Genomic DNA, 20,741 nt, shown 5'->3' on the forward strand with positions numbered 1-20,741 from the left:
GTTCTATCATTTCCAGGATAACTGCTTGCTGAGAGTGAAAAGGAACTTTTTTTTTTACACATCCACAGATTGGACATCATCTTTTCCCGGATGTCTCACAGGTATCCAGTCCTCTGAGCCTTCACTGTAGTGAAACCGCATGAACGGAAAGGAAAGATTTGTGCTGCTGATGTGTTCAGAGTTGTGTAGAAATGATGCAACTGATACAAACCCTCAGCTGAGAGAAGGACCACCTAAGGACAGACTTTCATCCTCTGGAACTAACGAGTTTGTGATCACAGACAATGATTTCTGGAAGTTTCCTGATCCCATGCAGTGATTTGCACGATCGAATCTTGCCTGTATTTGACGCACTGCTGCCTAAGAGCCCGTAGATCACTAGGATCCAACATTGACTGTCGGCCTTGTCCCTTCTGCACATGGATTTCTCCAGAATCTCAGTCTTTTGATGATATTATATACTGTAGATTGTGGGATACCTAGTCTTTACAGTTCTATGAAGAGGAATATTTTTCACAGATCGGTAAACCTCTGACCTTCTTTGCTTCTGAGAGACTCTGCCTCTCTCACATGCTGTTATTATACACAGTCATGTGTCGGAATTGAAAATTGACCCTGCAGCTGTTTTCCATTTGAGTCACCTTTTTGGGATTTGTTACCACCATCAATTTCTTACTGAGGGATTTTTTCTTTAAATGAAATTGAACAATGTCCAACACTCAAAGTCTGATCTGTGGTGAATAAAATGTGGAGATAAAAGATTTCCAAATCATTGCATTCTTGTTTCCTGCACATTTTACACAGGTAACCATTGGGGCTGTACAAAGTCTATGAGAACTGATCATTATGCAAAGAGGAATAGTTATTTACAGACAATTGGAAATTTCCCTTTATTGTTGTGTCCTCCATGAGCTCCATGCATTTACCAGAAGGTGAGTTAGGCCATGGCCCCACTGTCAGTATTTGGTCAGTATTTTTTCTCAGGAGTGGGAGCCAAAACCAGGAGTGGGTGATAAATGCAGAATTGGTGGCTTGTTTCCATTATACCTTTTCTCTGATTGTTCCTCACCTGGTTTTGGCTCCAACTCCTGAGAAAAAATACTGACCAAATACTGATAGTGGGGCCGTGGCCTTACAGGCTTCCTCATCCTAGGCCTCCTGGTTCATAATCAGTCAAGACTTGCACATGTAGAGCAGGAAGATGGGAGCGATATGGATGTGTGGCTCTCAGGGTGGCTGGAAAGCTGGGTGACAGTGTACGGTGGTCAGTAGCCGTCCCCACCTCACATTACTGTACGTTCCGGTAAATGGTCGGTCATGGGTCCAGGTCTCTATGCAGATTATATTTCTAACAATCTCTTCCACTTTGTAACCACAGGATTATTGTACTATTGATTATCTTATTCTGCAACGTCTTTCCTCCCAGCTGCCCTGATTTCAGACTGGCAGCACCGCTGTCCTGGCACTCGCGGTGATGTGTTCTCGACTCGGTCCGCACAGATCCTTTGTGATGACTTATCTGTTATTGGGATCTAGATTTTGGAGGCCAGGTGACCGCTTGCAGACGTGTACGGTACACTAATGGCGGAACAGATGACAGATAGCTTCGCACACAAAGGATGAGCTGACTGATAAAAGAGGAGCGAGCGCAGCACCTTCCGGATAATTCTTCAACAAGCTCCATCCATACATCTCATCCGAATTGCAGCAGAGACGAGGACGCAGACACTCACTTCCTCAGAGAAATTAGTTATTGGGTCTGAGGCTTATTTCTCTGCTTGCTGTCAGTAAATGGAAACATTAAAGGGGTTGTGACAATTTTCTTTACTTAAATGCAGCCATTTTGGGCAAAAAATAAATATAATAAATATTTTGTAATTGGGTTTCGTTAAAAGGGTTGTCCAGTACTTATACAAATATGTCAATGTGTTTTAATGATAAATAGAAGTTTCTTTCTAATTACCTTCTGGTGCTATTGCTGGCCACTCACAGGCATCACGTGACTCCCAGCTGACTTCATGACGTGAGGCGTGACTCAGCGCTGGGGTCCCTGCGGTGGCTGCTGGGTTGTGGGCGGGGTTATTCCCCTGCGTCACACCCAGCATCCACCGCGTGCTTTCCCAGTGAATGAGGAGAGGGAGAGCGCGCGGTGGATGCCGGGTGTGACGTGTGGGGTAACCCTGCCCACAGCGTGGCATCCACTGGTGGAACGCGGAAGAGGGACCCTTGGCTGCAGCCTGGACTTGTCGTGCCGTCAGTGGATGTCAGCGCCGTGAGCGGCCACTGATAGCGCCACTCACAGGCAGAAACAGCACCAGGAGGTAATTAGAAAGACGCTTCTATTTATCATTAAAACACATTGGCATATTTTTAAAAGTACTGGACAACCCCTTTAAATATTTTGCATCATGGTAACATAGAACACATTTTGTGAAAATATCCTGAAATAACGACACATAACACCAGCTGGAAGAAAATGGCCGTGATGTTTATTTAGGGTAACTAAATAAATTAAATAAATTGAATAATTTATTAACCAATAAAACTCAATAAAATTACCAACACATTAATCCAATCCACCCAGTAACTAGGCGATTTTCCCAAACGCCATGTCTCAAAGAGGCATGGCCCCCCCCAAACACTACAGCCATTTTTCAATTATCATCTGAAAATCTAGATTAAAAATGTCTAAACCAATTTCCGAAAGATGAACCAAATCATTTCTATATAACCCTGGAGTAAATCCTTCTAAATCTGAATGCCTGTAAGAAAAACCGTTTAAGAGTACCATAAATTTCTCCATCTCCTTATTAATTCTTTTACGAATCTTATCCATAAAAATTAAGTTTGGCCTAGACCATAACAGTCTAGGAACGATTTCAGAAAAAAACAAAATCCGAATTGTAAAATTCTGTTTTTAAAAGGGAAAGGTCATTCTCATTAAAGCGAGTAAATGCAAGATGTTGCTTTTTCCAATATCGTTATCACCTAAGTGAAAGAAAACTAAGCCCGGAATGGGCCATCGAATAGCTAATTTTCAGAAAATAAACTCTTCCACTTCATCCCTCTGATACTATGCCACCAAACTTGGACCAAGGCTGAACTAAATGAAAGGTTTTCGGTGTATGACCGCTGACTTGCTCTCTTCTCGGCCCAATGAATGAAAGAATGTCCAATAATCCAAACTATCAGAGGACCTAAAAACTAAGTTGAAGAATTAATAATCAAATAAATCTGCTCGTCATACAGCTTAAATCTCCTAGATTCCCATCCCTATTTTATTAATGCTATCATCTCTAAAACCAAGCCGGGATGCTTCAGACACCGCTCCGATTCTAAATGAATGCGAAGAGATCCTTAAATTGTCCTTGCCCAAAAATTTTAAGGATTTCTTCAAGACAGTGTTAAATTGAAAAATCGTCACTGGTTCATGTTACGATGTATAAAAAATGGACCCTGGATTTTTGATCTTACGTCGAGCCATCTCTTTGCATTCGTGACAGGGCAAATTGTGTTGTCAGATATGGCATTCAATCTAATAGATGCTCCTCTACCCATTTGATCTGTTTTTGATCGTCTTATGAATATCATTAAGTGCGAATCCTGAAACGAAATATCATTAACCATTAAACCTGAAGGTGTGGCCTTCTTTGTTGACGCTAATTCTCCAATCCTAACAGCAGCAAAGAAGGCTAAGGAGAAAGCTGAACGAAATAAACACGCTTCATTAAAATCAATACAAACTGAGTCCAAAATCGAACAGAGATCCTTTAATAAAGAAAACGATATTGGACGTCTATTGTCCAGCTTGTTTTTACATTTCTTAAAGCCTTTAATGAATTGCTTCACCAGGAATAAACCCGTTAAAGAAGGTTTACCTGTTAATTTTAAGAAAAATGGAACTCCGGCTAAATACTTTGATACTGCTGAAAAAGACAGACCCTTACTAACCAGAGAATCTGCAAACTTTAAAGCGGGTTCTGAGAGAGCTTCAGTATAGTCATAGTTATATGTTTGGCAAAATAAAATCCATTGCTGCCATGCAACTGAATAATCAGTCCATGTTCTATCAGCTAGGGATTTTTGAATAAAATAAGGAATCATTCCCAAATTGTGTCCCAAAGATGTTGTGGACATGGTACTCCTTCCATATCTGCATCCGGCACCAGTTTGTGAAATTCTATTAACTGGCGATGACAAAGAATATTAGCGATAACATTAGTCTTATTGTGCAATAAACCAGCTTTCAACCAAATGTTGTATTTTAAACAATTCAGAACCAGTTTTCTGACAATCCTCGTAATCCATGTGTTTTTTGAAGACAAAGTGTTGATGGAGAAAACCGAAGCCTGATTTTTTAGTAACACCAAAATTCTCTTATCCCTCAACAATGGTCCCCAAAAAAATCACAGAAAGCAGGACTGAAAAAACTTCAAGTACTGTTAAATTCTTGGTTATATTCCTTAAAACCCAAGAATCAGGCCAATTTTGAGATGACCAATGAGAAGAAAATAGTATCCCATAACCCGTGGTTTGGTCAATTGAGAAAAACAAAGATAAGGAATCAGAAGAGACAAAAGAGCATTGCCAACAAGACTTACCATTGAAATCTAATAAGAACTCAGGCCATATTTGAAGATCATTTTTTATGTCAGCTCCTAATCTAATATGAGATCCAGGCACACTAAAGCCTTTTGTGGCATCATACTGTCGCCTTGAAAAAACTCTTGCCATGGGTATGATCCTTAGAGCAAAATTTAACATACCTAATAAAGATTGAAGCTCCTTTAAAGTAACTTTATTTCTGGAAAGAAAATTGAGAATTGTCTTACACATACCCGAGATTTTTTCAGGAGGAAGGCTGCATTCCATGTTTGCAGAATCTATTTTTATACCAGGGAATTCCAAGGATAAAGAAGGATAAACTGTTTTCTCATACGCAATAGGAACGCCAAAATTATTACAAATAGAAATAAACTTGTTAAGTAAATCTAAGCAAACCTGGGATTCTGGGGGACCAATACATAGAAAATCATCCAGGTAGTATAGGACACCTCCCTCCTTATATTCGTATTCCACTACCCATTGTAAAAAAGAAGAAAATGATTCGAAGTAAAAACAAGAAAGGGAAAAGCCCATAGGCATGTGTGGCACCCCAGGGGTCCAGTTGCCACAGTGGCATTGCCTCCCTCACAAGGGGTGATGCCTTGCCTGGAAGCAAGCAGGGGTCCCCTAGTCAGGTATACTAGCATGCAACACTTTCCTGGCTCCAGACCAGCAAGGGGAGCTCCTCCCCTTAGCAACTGGGATCTGGAGGCGGGGTTAGTAAGAGTTAGTGAGAAGAGTTGAATACAGGACAGCGACGATGAAAGACCTGGGGCGTGGAGCTGCACGGCAGCTCACCCCAGAGAGGAGCATGGAAGAACCGGACACCGGAGTCCGAGGTTGTGGGGCACTGAAGACCCAGCAGCAGAAACCGGAGGGCAGGAGACTGCAGGTCTCCTGGGTCCATCAGACGCCAGGAGGCTCAGCAGCACATAGGGCCCAGCACCGCCACGTGGGAGCGACACTCCAAGAAGGCCCGAGCTGCCTGCCATACGGGTGAGCACAAAGACGTTTTACTCAGGGACGAGGGCCACAGCATAGCTATAAGCAGCAGGGCCAAAGACATTAGCGCAAAGGGAAGGCCTCCAACTTCACATGGCGAGGTGGATTCCCAACTTGCTTCCAGGCCGCCCGGACCTCTACTACCAGCTAGTACCCGTGCCCCGGTCTGCCTAACCACCGCAAGTAAAGATAAGAGGAAACCACCATTAAGTTGTGGACTGATTATTAACTGCGCCATAAGGAATAGTATGATATGATGATATTGCATACACTTTTGTATATGCTATAATACAAAGGTTAAGTACATATATATATATATATATATATATATATATATATACTCACTTCGTCACCAAGGAGCTTTTAAACATCATCCGTCTGGAACATCAGAGAAGCAATTTCACCAAGACAGAGAGACCCCTGGAAGTCTTCACAACACTGCATGGGCAGGTACATACAACACTACACATCAGTGCAGGTATAACTTATGGCTTCTGTCTGTATCATGATTCCAGTGACTTTTATAAGGCTTAGACAATGGAAGCATAAAACTGGTTAATGTTTATAAGTATGAGTCATCGATAATACAGAATTGGCCAGGTTCTGTAATCTCGAGAAGTTTACCTATAAACATTGTTTTAGACAATAGATCTGTGTATTTCTTATGGAACATAATGGTAAGCGTACACACATTATCTGAATCAGTATTTTGGTTACAATAACACTATTTGTCAAAGCAAATATAACACTGGTCACTTGTGTACAAATCAGGATAATGAATCTTTGAAACACACAACTTCATAGACCATAGAACAATTAACATTGTCTTACTGCATTGACACCTAGCAAACACTTTGTGGATAGCATGCATCAAGGACAGCTCATGTGAAAGAACTAGTATATCAATGATATTACACTGCAGTATATTGCAATACAGTTATATGAAAAAGTTTGGGCACCCCTATTAATCTTAAGCTTAATGTTTTATAAAAATTGGTGTTTTTGCAACAGCTATTTCAGTTTGATATATGTAATAACTGTTGGACAAAGTAATGTTTCTGCCTTGAAATGAGGTTTATTGTACTAACAGAAAATGTGCAATCTGCATTCAAACAAAATTTGACAGGTGCATAAGTATGGGCACCTCACCAGAAAAGTGACATTAATATTTAGTAGATCCTCCTTTTGCAAAAATAACAGCCTCTAGTCGCTTCCTGTAGCTTTTAATGAGTTCCTGGATCCTGGATGAAGGTATTTTTGACCATTCCTCTTTACAAAACAATTCCAGTTCAGTTAAGTTTGATGGTCGCCGAGCATGGACAGCCCTCTTCAAATGATCCCACAGATGTTCAATGATATTCAGGTCTGGGGACTGGGATGGCCATACCAGAACATTGTAATTGTTCCTCTGCATGAATGCCTGAGTAGATTTGGAGCGGTGTTTTGGATCATTGTCTTGCTGAAAGATCCATCCCCTGCGTAACTTCAACTTTGTCACTGATTCTTGAACATTATTGTAAAGAATCTGCTGATACTGAGTGGAATCCATGCATCCCTCAACTTTAACAAGATTCCCGGTGCCGGCATTGGCCACACAGCCCCAAAAGCATGATGAAACCTCCACCAAATTTTACTGTGGGTAGCAAGTGTTTTTCTTGGAATGCTGTGTTTTTTTTGCCGCCATGCATAACGCCTTTTTGTATGACCAAACAACCCAATCTTGGTTTCATCAGTCCACAGGACCTTCTTCCAAAAAGAAATTGGCTTCTCCAAATGTGCTTTTGCATACCTCAGCCGACTCTGTTTGTGGCGTGCTTGCAGAAACGGCTTCTTTCGCATCACTCTCCCATACAGCTTCTCCTTGTGCAAAGTGCGTTGTATAGTTGACCGATGCACAGTGACACCATCTGCAGCAAGTTGATGCTGCAGCTCTCTGGAGGTGGTCTGAGGATTGTCCTTGACTGATCTCACCATTCTTCTTCTCTGCCTTTCTGATGTTTTTCTTGGCCTGCCACTTCTGGCCTTAACAAGAACTGTCCCTGTGTTCTTCCATTTCCTTACTATGTTCCTCACAGTGGAAACTGACAGGTTAAATCTCTGAGACAGCTTTTTGTATCCTTCCCCTGAACAACTATGTTGAATAATCTTTGTTTTCAGATCATTTGACAGTTGTTTTGAGGAGCCCATGATGCCACTCTTCAGAGGAAATTCAAACAGGAGAACAACTTGCAAGTGGCCACTTTAAGTAGCTTTTCTCATGATTTCATACACCTGGCTATGAAGTTCAAAGCTCAATGAGGTTACAAAACAAAAAAAATGCGTTAGTAAGTCAGTAAAAAGTAGGTAGGAGTATTTAAAACAAGAAAATGATAAGGGTGCCCATACTTATGCACCTGTCAAATTTTGTTTGAATGCAGATTGCACATTTTCTGTTAGTACAATAAACCTCATTTCAAGGCTGAAACATTACTATGTCCAACAGTTATTACATATATCAAACTGAAATAGCTGTTGCAAAAACACCAATTTTTATAAAACATTAAGCTTAAGATTAATAGGGGTGCCCAAACTTTTTCATATAACTGTATATTCCACACTTGGTCTAATGACCACGCTTTATCAAAGCATATAAACAATATGTTACAATATGTAGGCTATAAGATATCCATATTTTTATTAGCACTACAGCCATCCCCTGCACTACACTGCACAGCAACATCTATAGCATCACCACTTCCTGCCCTGGAGCTAAGCTCTGCCTGTGGAGAGCTGAACCAACTCTGCTGCGTCATTATCAGCTCCAGAGGATCTGCACCGCAGCGGCGGCCCCATATAGTCACATACCACAGGTGGCGTCACAAATGTTATATATATAAAACTTTAATTCCCCTTTTCTTTATTCTCCTTTTATTGACCGCCCTGGGTCACGAACCGGGTCACCGCCACTGTGACATCCCCCCAGCATCGACCGGCCCGGCTACCGAGTACCGTCACAAGCATTTGTCAAAAAAGAATTTGTTATCAAAATAAAAACCCAAAGAATTAAAACCAGAAGGGTTAACAAGAAGCAATCTAAAAGCAGATTTTATGTCAGATTTTGCCATTAAGGCATTCTGACCAAATTTTTTAAGAACATCCACCGCCATATCAAAAGAAGTATATTTGACTGAGGCTACAGATTTATCAACCTCATCATTTAGAGAAGAGCCCTGAGGGTATGATAAATGGTGGATGAGTCTAAAGGACTCAAGCGCAAGCAAGCGCCGCTTCTCGATCAACACTGACCAAGCGCCGCTTCCCGATCGACACTGTGCAAGAGCCGCTTCCTGATCGACACTGTGCAAGAGCCGCTTCCTGATCGACACTGTGCAAGAGCCGCTTCCCGATCGCCACTGCAGGATTTTTCAAAAGCAGATTTGAGTGACGTTGGTTCAACCCCCGGGAACATCATTCAAATTGCGTGATTGAATGAAATGAAACACACCCCTATGACTAAACGAGCAGGTACAATCTAACTATATAAAGTGCTTTTTGCCCATGATTGGACCGCCGTTTTTAATTAAAAAAAAACGAGTTAATGATGCACATTGCATTACTAACAGCGCACTGGGGGCAGTTTACATGCTAGAAAGACTGCGAGGAGTGTAACACATCACCATACCTTTTCTTACCAGTGTCCTGGGGCGGCATTAACCAAACATTGACCGCGGCCTGAGGAGCCACCTTAATAAAGATACTGTAAAACCAATGTTGGGTTTGCCAAAAAACCTTCATCGTCCATGCTCATTTTTTCTGATAAAATAACGAAAGGCCAATCGCTGGTTTACAGCGGGCCTTGTGAATAAAACTTATCGAGCACTGACGAGAACCGCCACGCTGTGACAACTAACAAAAACCACACTAATACACGAAAAAATTTCTTCTTCTACTTGTTTTCCTACCATCCGAAACATAATGAAACGGGGAGGGTGGGCGGGTCTCTTCTTCTCAGGTAAGACGCTGTGTGACTGTTCTTTGCTGCCTTTTCCTCCGTGTGTGTATGACCATTTGCATACCACGCCCCCAAATTTCTTGTGCAGCCCCAGACCTTTCCCGCACTTTTAATTAACCCTTAAGGGTCTCAACACCAACTCCCTCACAGTCCTTGGCCCTCTTCTTATTATATTCAGGGCCTTATAGGACATGACAGGTTCCCTGTAATGCCTAACAGAGTGGTTGCAAGAGAACATCGCCATCTGTTGGTTAAAGAGGATAGAGAAAGTGAAAGCAGGGAGAATTGCATTAGTAGGAACCCAATTGTGAAGTTCATGATCTCTTGGGAGAGAGATTAGAGAAGACACTAGTCAGGTTACAGGTGTGACGCAGTTAAGAATTATAAAAGGTTCAGGAGGGCAATGAAGAGGAGAAGTTGGCGCCAAAACCTGTAGCAGGACGGACATGCGGTACAGTGAGCTGGCTTATAGCCACCATTATGAGAGACCAAATGCGAATAAAGAGCCAACCCGAGTAGTCAGATGCAAGTGGAGATTTGAGGGACTAAATTCGAGTGATCAAAGGTCAAAGAAGAGAAACCAGATCCGAAAGATCACAGCCAGTGAGCAGAGCTAGGGTTGAGAGAGAGACTTGGCAGCAGAGGAAGGACGTTCGTGTGAGCCGTAACTTTAACCCCTTTAAAGCCCATGACGTACTAATACGCGTCTGTGCCCTGGGACTTAAGAGCCTGACCCGTATTAGTACGTCATCACGATCGCGCGCACACACAGGCTGCCGCCGGGTGTCAGCTGATTGTCACAGTTGACACTCGGTACTATGTGCAGGGAGCGGTCCCGCACCGCTCCCGGCACATTAACCCCCGCAATGCTGCGATCGAAGTCGATCGCAGCATTGCGGTGGCTAATGGGAGGTGATCGGTATACTCACCTCCTCTTCCGGCCTCCAGCGCTGTCTGCGGCGGCTTCCCGGGTGTTGCCATGACGACACGATGTCGTCATGACAACATCCGGGTCACAAGAGAAGCAGGAAGATTTTTTGGTCATGCACAGTGCATGACCAAACAATCTTCTCACTGTGCAGCGCTGACTGCCTGCATGGCACAGGGATAGTGCTCCATCCCTATGCTATGCAGGCGATCAGAATAAAAAAAGTGAAAGTCCCATAGTGGGACAAAGTAAAAAAGTAAAAAAAATGTCAGAAAGTAAAAAAAAAAATAAAAAAAAAATTGTAAAAATATTACAAAAAAAAATAAAAAAAAAATAATACACCAAAAATAAAAATATAATGTACCCATCAATAAATATTATTATGAAAAACAAACAAACAATAAAAGTACACATATTTGGTATCGCCGCGTCCGGAACGACCTGACCTATAAAATTGTCCCACTAGTTAACCCCTTCAGTGAACACGGTAAAAAAAAAAAAAACGAAGCAAAAAACAATGCTTTATAATCGTACCGCCAAACAAAAAATTAAATAACACACGATCAAAAAGACGAATATAAATAAAAATGGTACTGCTGAAAACGTCATCTTGTCCCGCAAAAAACAAGCCACCATACAGCTCCATCATCCGAAAAATCAAAAAGTTATAGCTCTCAGAATAAAGCGATGCAATAAAATGATTTTTTCTATAAAATAGCTTTTATTGTGTAAAAGTGCCAAAACATAGAAAAACGATATAAATGTGGTACCGCTGTAAACGTACTGACCCGAAGAATAAAGCTACCTTATCAATTTTACCACACGCGGAGTAGAATAAAAAAATAAAAAAAAAAAAAAATTCCTGAATTGTTGGTTTTTGTTTATTCTGCCTCCCAAAAGATGGAATAGAAAGAGATCAAAAAATGTCAGTGCCTGAAAATGGCACCAATAAAAACGTCAACTCATCCCGTAAAAAACAAGCCATCACATGACTCTGTCGGCCAAAATATGGAAAAATTATAGCTCTCAAAATATGGCGATGCAAAAACTAGATTTTACAAAATATGTGTCTTTTAGTGTGTGACAGCTGTCAATCATAAAAACCCGATATGATTCTGGTATCTCTGTAGTCGCACTGACCCGAAGAATAAGGTCGTCTAATCACTTATACCGCACTAGGAACGGCGTAAAAAATAAACGCTAGGGCTGGGGTTGGGGTTAGGGTTGTGCTAATGTTAGGGTTGGGGTCAGGGTTGGGCTAGGGTAGGGTTAGGGCTGGGGTTGTTTTTTTTTTTTCCAAAGTGAAAAAAAAAGGAAAAAGATGACGATATGGAGACCAGAGTTGAGCGCAAGTGCTCGCTACTTGAGTTTGCATCAGGTGCTCGGGTATGCATTGAGTATCACGGGTGCTCGAGCCTCCGCCCCATATGCTTCGCAGCCGAAAAAACCTCGCGGGGATTGACTGCCATGCACGAGCGATCCCCGCATGTTTTTTTTGGGGTGTCTAATAACCGTGAAACATGCGGGCGGGGACTCGAGCATTTCACTTGAGCACCCGTGATACATGGTGCATACCTGAGTACCTGATGCAAACTCAAGTAGCGAGCACTTGCGCTCAAGACTAATGACAACTTATTCAATATGATGACCTAATGTCATCAAATTCTGTGTCGTACCTCTGGGTTCAAAATGTTCACTATACCCCTTGATAAAATATTTGAGGGGTGTAGTTTCCAAAATGGGGTCACTTGTGGGGGGTTTCAACTATTTAGGCACATCAGGGGCTCTCCAAACGTGACATGGCGTCCGCTCTCGATTCCAGCCGATTTTGCGTTCAAAAAGTCACACAGTGCTCCTTCCCTTCTGAACTTTGCCGTGCGCCCAAACACTGTATTTTCCCCACATATGGGGTATTGGCGTACTCAGGAGAAATTGCACAAAAGTTTTTGGGGTCAATTTTCTCCTCTTACCCTTGTGAAAATAAAAAAATTGGGGCTAAAACATCATTTTTGTGGAAAAAGTTTGATTTTTTTTATTTTCACGGCTCCATGTTATAAACTTCTGTAAAGGACTTGGGGGTTCAAGGTGCTCACCACACATCTAGATAAGTTCCATGAGGGGTCTAGTTTCCAAAATTGTGTCACTTGTGGGGGGTTTCCACTGTTTAGGCATATCAGGGGCACTTCCGCTAATTATTCAAGCAAATTTTACAATCAAAAAGTCAAATGGCCCTCCTTCCCTTCCGAACCCTGCCGCGCGCCCAAACAGTAGTTTTCCCCCACATATGGGGTATCTGCTAACTCAGGAGAAATTGCACAACAAACTGCATAGTGCAATTTCTTCTGTTACCCTTATGAAAATGCAAAAGTGGGGGCTGAAAAACATTTTTGTGGGAAAAATGTGAACATTTTATTTTTACGGCTCAATGTTATAAACTTCTGTGAAGCACCTGGGGGTTCAAGGTACTCACCACACATCTAGATAAGTTCCCTGAGGGGTCTAGTTTACAAAATGGTGTCACTTGTGGGGGGTTTCCACTGTTTAGGCACATCAGGGGCTCCCCAAAGGCAACATGGCGTCCGCTAATTATTCAAGCAAATTTTACATTCAAAAAGTCAAATGGTGCTCCTTCCCTTCCGAACCCTGCCGTGCGCCCAAACAGTGGTTTTCCCCCACATATGGGGTATCTGCTTACTCAGGAGAAATTGCACAACAAACTGCATGGTGCAATTTCTCCTGTTACCCTTATGAAAATGCAAAATTGGGGGCAGAAAAACATTTTTGTGGGAAAAATGTGAAAATTTTATTTTTACGGCTCAATGTTATAAACTTCTGTGAAGCACCTGGGGGTTCAAGGTGCTCACCACACATCTAGATAAGTTCCCTGAGGGGTCTAGTTTCCAAAATGGTGTCACTTGTGGGGGGTTTCCACTGTTTAGGCACATCAGGGGCTCCCCAAATGCAACATGGTGTCCGCTAATTATTCAAGCAAATTTTACATTCAAAAAGTCAAATGGCGCTCCTTCCCTTCCGAACCCTGCCGTGCACCCAAACAGTGTTTTTTCTCCACATATGGGGTATCTGCTTACTCAGGAGAAATTGCACAACAAATTTTGGGGTCCATTTTTTCCTGTTACCCCTGCGAAAATAAAAAAAATTGGGTCTAAAGTAACATTTTTGTGAAAAAAGTTAAATGTTAATTTTTTTCTTCCACATTCCAAAAATTCCTGTGAAGCACCTGAAGGGTTAATAAAGTTCTTGAATGTGGTTTTGAGCACCTTGAGGGGTGCAGTTTGTAGAATGGTGTCACTTTTGGGTATTTTCTGTCATAAAGACTCCTCAAAGTGACTTTAAATATGATGTGGTCCCTAAAAAATGGTTTTGTAAATTTTGTTGGAAAAATGAGAAATCGCTGGTCAACTTTTAACCCTTATAGCTCCCCAATAAGAAAAAAATTTGGTTCCAAAATTGTGCTGATGTAAAGTAGACATGTGGGAAATGTTATTTATTAACTATTTTGTGTGACATATCTCTCTGATTTAAGGGCATAAAAATTCAAATTTTGAAAATTACAAAATTTTCAAAATTTTCGCCAAATTTCCATTTTTTTTCACAAATAAACGCAAGTGATATCGAAGAAATTTTACCACAATCATGAAGTACAATATGTCACGAAAAAAACTCTCTCAGAATCAGGGGGATCCGTTGAAGCGTTCCAGAGTAATTACCTCATGAAGTGACAGTGGTCAGAATTGTAAAAATTGGCCTGGTCATTAACGTGCAAACCACCTTGGGTTGTAAAGGGGTTAAGCATAGACATACGGTACAGAGTAGGATTGGGCTCATTCTTTAGAGAACGAAGGTGGCTAGTGCGACGAGTGTACCGTAGACCGAGTAACTTAACAATTTGGAACTTGAGACCTAGCGGGCAAAATCGTTGACCCACGTTAGGGCGTGTGGGGTGTTTTGTGCTGCCCAGAGAGTGAAGAAGTGACGTGCCTGGTAATGAGAGGAATGCCCGTTAGGACCATACATCACTGACGATAATAGTCACTTGATTGTAATTATGGAAGATAGATATCCTGTTTAGTTGTATTACAGTGTTCTGATTGTGCCATAATTTACTGTACTGTCATTGTCCAGTATATATATATATATATATATATATATATATATATATATATATATATATATATATATATATATATATATATACACAGTACAGACCAAAAGTTTGGACACACCTTCTCATTTAAAGATGTTTCTGTATTTTCATGACTATGAAAATTGTACATTCACACTGAAGGCATCAAAACTATGAATTAACACATGTGGAATTATATACTTAACAAAAAAGTGGGAAACAACTGAAAATATGTCTTATATTCTAGGTTCTTCAAAGTAGCCACCTTTTGCTTTGATGACTGCTTTGCACACTCTTGGCATTCTCTTGACCTGGCCTCCACCGTCACCAGACCTGAACCCAACCTGAAAACCAATGGTTTGGGGTGAGCGGCACCGCAGAGTGAAGGCAAAAGGGCCAACAAGTGCTAAGCATCTCTGGGACATCTTCAAGATTGTTGGAAGACCATTTCCGATGACTACCTCTTGAAACTCATCAAGAGAATGCCAAGAGAGTGCAAAGCAGTCATCAAAGCAAAAGATGGCTACTTTGAAGAACCTACAATATAAGACATATTTTCAGTTGTTTCACACTTTTTTGCTAAGTATATAATTCCACATGTGTTAATTCATAGTTTTGATGCCTTCAGTGTGAATGTAGAATTTTTATAGTCATGAAAATACAGAAAAATCTTTAAATGAGAAGGTGTGTCCAAACTTTTGGTCTGTACTGTATATTAAATTTATGGGATCAAATAACAAAAATTGGCATGTGCATATGTATTCAGCCCTTTTGCTATGAAGCCCCTAAACATTTCTGGTGGAAGCAATTCCCTTCATAAATCATATGTTTATTGAAAGGAAGTTCACCTGTGCTATCTAAGTATCACATGTCAGTCAGTATATACACTTTATCTTTTCTGAAAGTCCACAGAGGCTGCAACCAGGCCCAGCGCCAGCACCCAGCACACCCGGGCAAGTGCCGGGGCCCTGAGCAGGCGGGGGGGGGCCCACTCGCCGTTGGGCACCCAGCCGCACTATGGGACCCGTGAACGGAGGAGAGCGGTGTAAGCGCCAGTTTTCCCCCCACTTGCTCAGGGCCCCGGCAGCCAGCACAATACTTACCTCTCCCCGTGCCTCCGCAGCAGCTCTGTTCTCTTCCGCATCCTCTGACTGACGTCTCAGGTTAGAGGGTGCGGTGACGTCTTTCCACCGCACCCTAGCCAGAGCCGTCACAGTGGAGAGCGGGAAGATGCTGGAGTCCAGAGCTGACCAGCGGCAGCAGGTGAGAAGTGAGGTGAGTATTTGATTTTTTTTTTTTTTTATGTATGGAAGCATGGGGCATTATATGTGGGGGGTGACATCCTGCATGGGGCATTATATGTGGGGGTGAAATCCTGCATGGGGCATTATATGGGGGGGGGGGTGACATCCTGCATGGGGCATTATATGGGGGGGGGTGAAATCCTGCATGGGGCATTATATGGGGGGTGACATCCTGCATGGGGCATTATATGGGGGGGAGTGACATTCCTCATGGGGCATTATATGGGGGGGAGTGACATCCTGCATGGGGCATTATAAGGGGGGGTGACATCCTGCATGGGGCATTATATGGGGGGGTGACATCCTGCATGGGGCATTATAAGGGGGGTGACATCCTACATGGGGCATTATAAGGGGGAGGAAGTGACATCCTGCATGGGGAATTATATGGGGGGGTGACATCCTGAATTGGGCATTATAAGGGGAGGGGTGTGACATCCTGCATGGGGCATTATATGGGGGGGGGAGTGACATAGTGCATGAGGCATTATATGGGGCGGAAGTGACATTCTGCATGGGGCATTATAAGGGGGGTGGAGTGACGTCCCGCATGGGGCATTATAAGGGGTGGGGGGTGACATCCTGCATGGGGCATTATAAGGGGGGGTGACATCCTGCATGGGGCATTATAAGGGGGGGTGACATCCTGCATGGGGCATATATGGGGGGGAACAGCCTGCATGGGGCATTATAAGGGGGAGAACAGCCTGCATGGGGCATTATGTGGAGGCACAGCCTGCATGGAGCGTTATATGGGGGCGAGTATTCTGTATGGAGCGTTATATGGGGGCCAGTATCCTGTATGGAGAGTTATATGGGGGCCAGTATCCTGAATGGAGCATTTTATGGGGGCCAGTATTCAGTATGGAGCGATTCACTGGTTTGTGACCTATTGTGGAATTTACAATAGATATGGCTCCTGTAATGTAAGAAGTGAAATCTTTGGCCTTGTACTAATATATACTGTATATATATACAGTACAGACCAAAAGTTTGGACACACCTTCTCATTTAAAGATTTTTCTGTATTTTCATGACTATGAAAATTGGACATTCACACTGAAGGCATCAAAACTATGAATTAACACATGTAGAATTGCATACTTAGCAAAAAAGTGTGAAACAACTGAAAATATGTCTTATATTCTAGGTTCTTCAAAGTAGCCATCTTTTGCTTTGATGACTGCTTTGCACTCTCTTGGCATTCTCTTGATGAGTTTCAAGAGGTAGTCACCGGAAATGGTCTTCCAACAATCTTGAAGATGTCCCAGAGATGTTTAGCACTTGTTGGCCCTTTTGCCTTCACTCTGCGGTCCAGCTCACCCCAAACCATTGGTTTTCAGGTTGGGTTCAGGTTTGGTGACGGTGGAGGCCAGGTCATCTGGCGTAGCACCCCATCACTCTCCTTCCTGGTCAAATAGCCCTTACACAGCCTGGAGGCGTGTTTGGGGTCATTGTCCTGTTGAAAAATAAATGATGGTCCACCTAAACGCAAACCGGATGGAATAGCATGCCGCTGCAAGATGCTGTGGTAGCCATGCTGGTTCAGTATGCCTTCAATTTTGAATAAATCCCCAACAGTGTCACCAGAAAAGCACCCCCACACCATCACACCTCCTCCTCCATGTTTCACGGTAGGAACCAGGCATGTAGAGTCCATCCGTTCACCTTTTCTGCGTCGCACAAAGACACGGTGGTTAGAACCAAAGATCTCAAATTTGGACTCATCAGACCAAAGCACAGATTTCCACTTATCTAATGCCCATTCCTTGTGTTCTTTAGCCCAAACAAGTCTCTTCTGCTTGTTACCTGTCCTTAGCAGTGGTTTCCTAGCAGCTATTTTACCATGAAGGCCTGCTGCACAAAGTCTCCTCTTAACAGTTGTTGAAGAGATGTGTCTGCTGCTAGAACTCTGTGAGGCATTGACCTGGTCTCTAATCTGAGCTGCTGTTAACCTGCGATTTCTGAGGCTGGTGACTCGGATAAACTTATCCTCAGAAGCAAAAGTAACTCTTGGTCTTCCTTTCCTGGGGCGGTCCTCATGTGAGCCAGTTTCTTTGTAGCGCTTAATGGTTTTTGCAACTGCACTTGGGGACACTTTCAAAGTTTTCCCAACTTTTCGGACTGACTGACCTTCATTTCTTAAAGTAATGATGGCCACTCGTTTTTCTTTACTTAGCTGCTTTTTTCTTGCCATAATACAAATTCTAACAGTCTATTCAGTAGGACTATCAGCTGTGTATCCATTAGACTTCTGCACAACACAACTGATGGTCCCAACCCCATTTATAAGGCAAGAAATGCCACTTATTAAACCTGACAGGGCACACCTGTGAAGTGAAGACCATTTCCGGTGACTACCTCTTGAAGCTCATCAAGAGAATGCCAAGAGTGTGCAAAGCAGTCATCAAAGCAAAAGGTGGCTACTTTGAAGAACCTAGAATATAAGACATATTTTCAGTTGTTTCACACTTTTTGTTAACTATATAATTCCACATGTGTTAACTCATAGTTTTGATGCCTTCAGTGTGAATGTACAATTTTCATAGTCATGAAAATACAGAAAAATCTTTAAATGAGAAGGTGTGTCCAAACTTTTGGTCTGTACTGTATATATATATTTCTGTGCGGTATCTGTGCATCATGAATTGTGGTATGAGTTAAAGAGGCCCACTGAGACTCTTTCGCCCAGGGCCCACAAAAACCTGGAGCCAGCCCTGGCTGCAACACTATTAAGCAAGAGGAACCACTAACCAAACAACACCATGAAGACCAAGGACAAAATTGTTGAGTAGTAAAAGTCAGGGTTGAGTTATGAACAAATATCCCAATCCCCCAGAGCATCATCAAATCCATTATCATCAAATGGAAAGAACATAGTACCACAACAAACCTGCCAAGAGAGGGCCGCCCACCAAAACTCTCAGCCCGGGCAAGGAGGGCATTAATCAGAGAGGCAGCACAGATACCAAAGGTAACCCTGAAGGGGCTGCAGAGTTCCCAAGCAGAGACAGGAGTATGTGATATTTCAGTTTTTCTTTTTAAATAAATTTGCAAAAATTTCTACATTTCTGCTTTTTTCAGTCAAGATGGGGTGCAGAGTGTACTTTAATGAGAAAAAAATGAACTTTTTAGAATTTACCAAATGGCTGCAATGAAACAAAAGAGTAAAAAAATTTAAAGGGGCCTGAATACTTTCCGTACCCACTGTACAGTTGCATCTTACTAAATTAGAATATCATCAAAAAGTTAATTTATTTCAGTTCTTCAATAAAAAAAATGAAACTAATACAATATATATATATAGATAGATAGAGAGAGAGAGAGAGAGTCATTACAAACAGAGTGATCTATTTCAAGTGTTTATTTCTGTTAATTTTGATGATTATGGCTTACAGCCAATGAAAACACAAAAGTCATTATCTCAGTAAATTGAAATAATTAACAAAAAACACCTGCAAAGTCTTCCTAAGCATTTAAAAAGGTCCCTTAGTCTGTTTCAGTAGGCTCCACGATCATGGAGAAGACTGCTGACTTGACAGATGTCCAGAAGGCAGTCATTGACACACTCCACAAGGTCCCAGAGTTCCAATTTTCATTTGGAAATCAAGGTCCCAGAGTCTGGAGGAAGAGTGGAGAGCCACACAATCCAAGCTGCTTGAGGTCTAGTGTGAAGTTTCCACAATCAGTGATGGTTTGGGGAGCCATGTCATCTGCTGGTGTAGGTACACTGTGTTTTATCAAGACCAAAGTCAGCACAGCCTTCTACCAGGAAATTTTGGAGCACTTCATGCTTCCCTCTGCTGACAAGATTTTTGGAGATGGAAATTTCATTCTCCAGCAGGACTTGGCACCTGCCAAAAGTACCAATACCTGGTTTAAAAACAACAGTATCACTGTGCTTGATTGGCCAGCAAACTCGCCTGACCTTAACCCCATTGAAAATCTATGGGGTATTGTCAAAAGAAAGAGGAGAGACACCAGACCCAACAATGCAGACGAGCTGAAGGCTGCTATGAAAGCAACCTGGGCTTCCATAACACCTCAGCAGTGCCACAGGCTGATCGCCTCCATGCCACGCCGCATTGATGCAGTAATTGATGCAACAGGAGCCCCGACCAAGTATTGAGGGCATTTACTGAACATACATTTCAGCAGAAAGAGAAAAAAATGACCGGCACTTCCAAAACAAGAAATAGGTGTGAACAGGTGCTTACTAGGAGCAGCCATCTCCATATACAACTAACAAACAAAGTAGCACACTGTAACGCTAAGTATGCGAACATGAAAAATATGAAATATGAATAGCATTACTGCTCTAGAAAATAGAAATAAATGAGAAATCTTAGCGCATAAATTGGCCAATTCATGTGTACCTGGTAGCCGCGATAAATCGTTTCTCAAAATACCAGGACCCTATCAATGTGAATACCTCTCTAAGGGACATCCGTCTGCTTATGTGTGGGATAATAAGAGAAACGTTTGAGAAACGCCGCCTTATCGCGGCTACCAGGTACACATGAATTGGCCAATTTATGAGCTAAGATTCCTCATTTATTTCTATTTTCTACAGTAGTAATGCTATTCATATTTCATATATTTCATGTTCACATACTTAGCGTTGCAGAGTGGTACTTTGTTTGTTAGTTGTATATGGAGATGGCTACTCCTAGTAAGCACCTGTTCACACCTATTTCTTGTTTTGGAAGTGCCGGTCAGTTTTTTATGTTTCTATGTATAAGTTTTGACTGAGCACTCCGCCTCTAT

Source organism: Phyllobates terribilis, unplaced genomic scaffold, assembly GCF_046119375.1.
Source record: "Phyllobates terribilis strain yellow unplaced genomic scaffold, ASM4611937v1 Scaffold_7__3_contigs__length_470593459, whole genome shotgun sequence".
NCBI lineage: Eukaryota > Metazoa > Chordata > Amphibia > Anura > Dendrobatidae > Phyllobates > Phyllobates terribilis.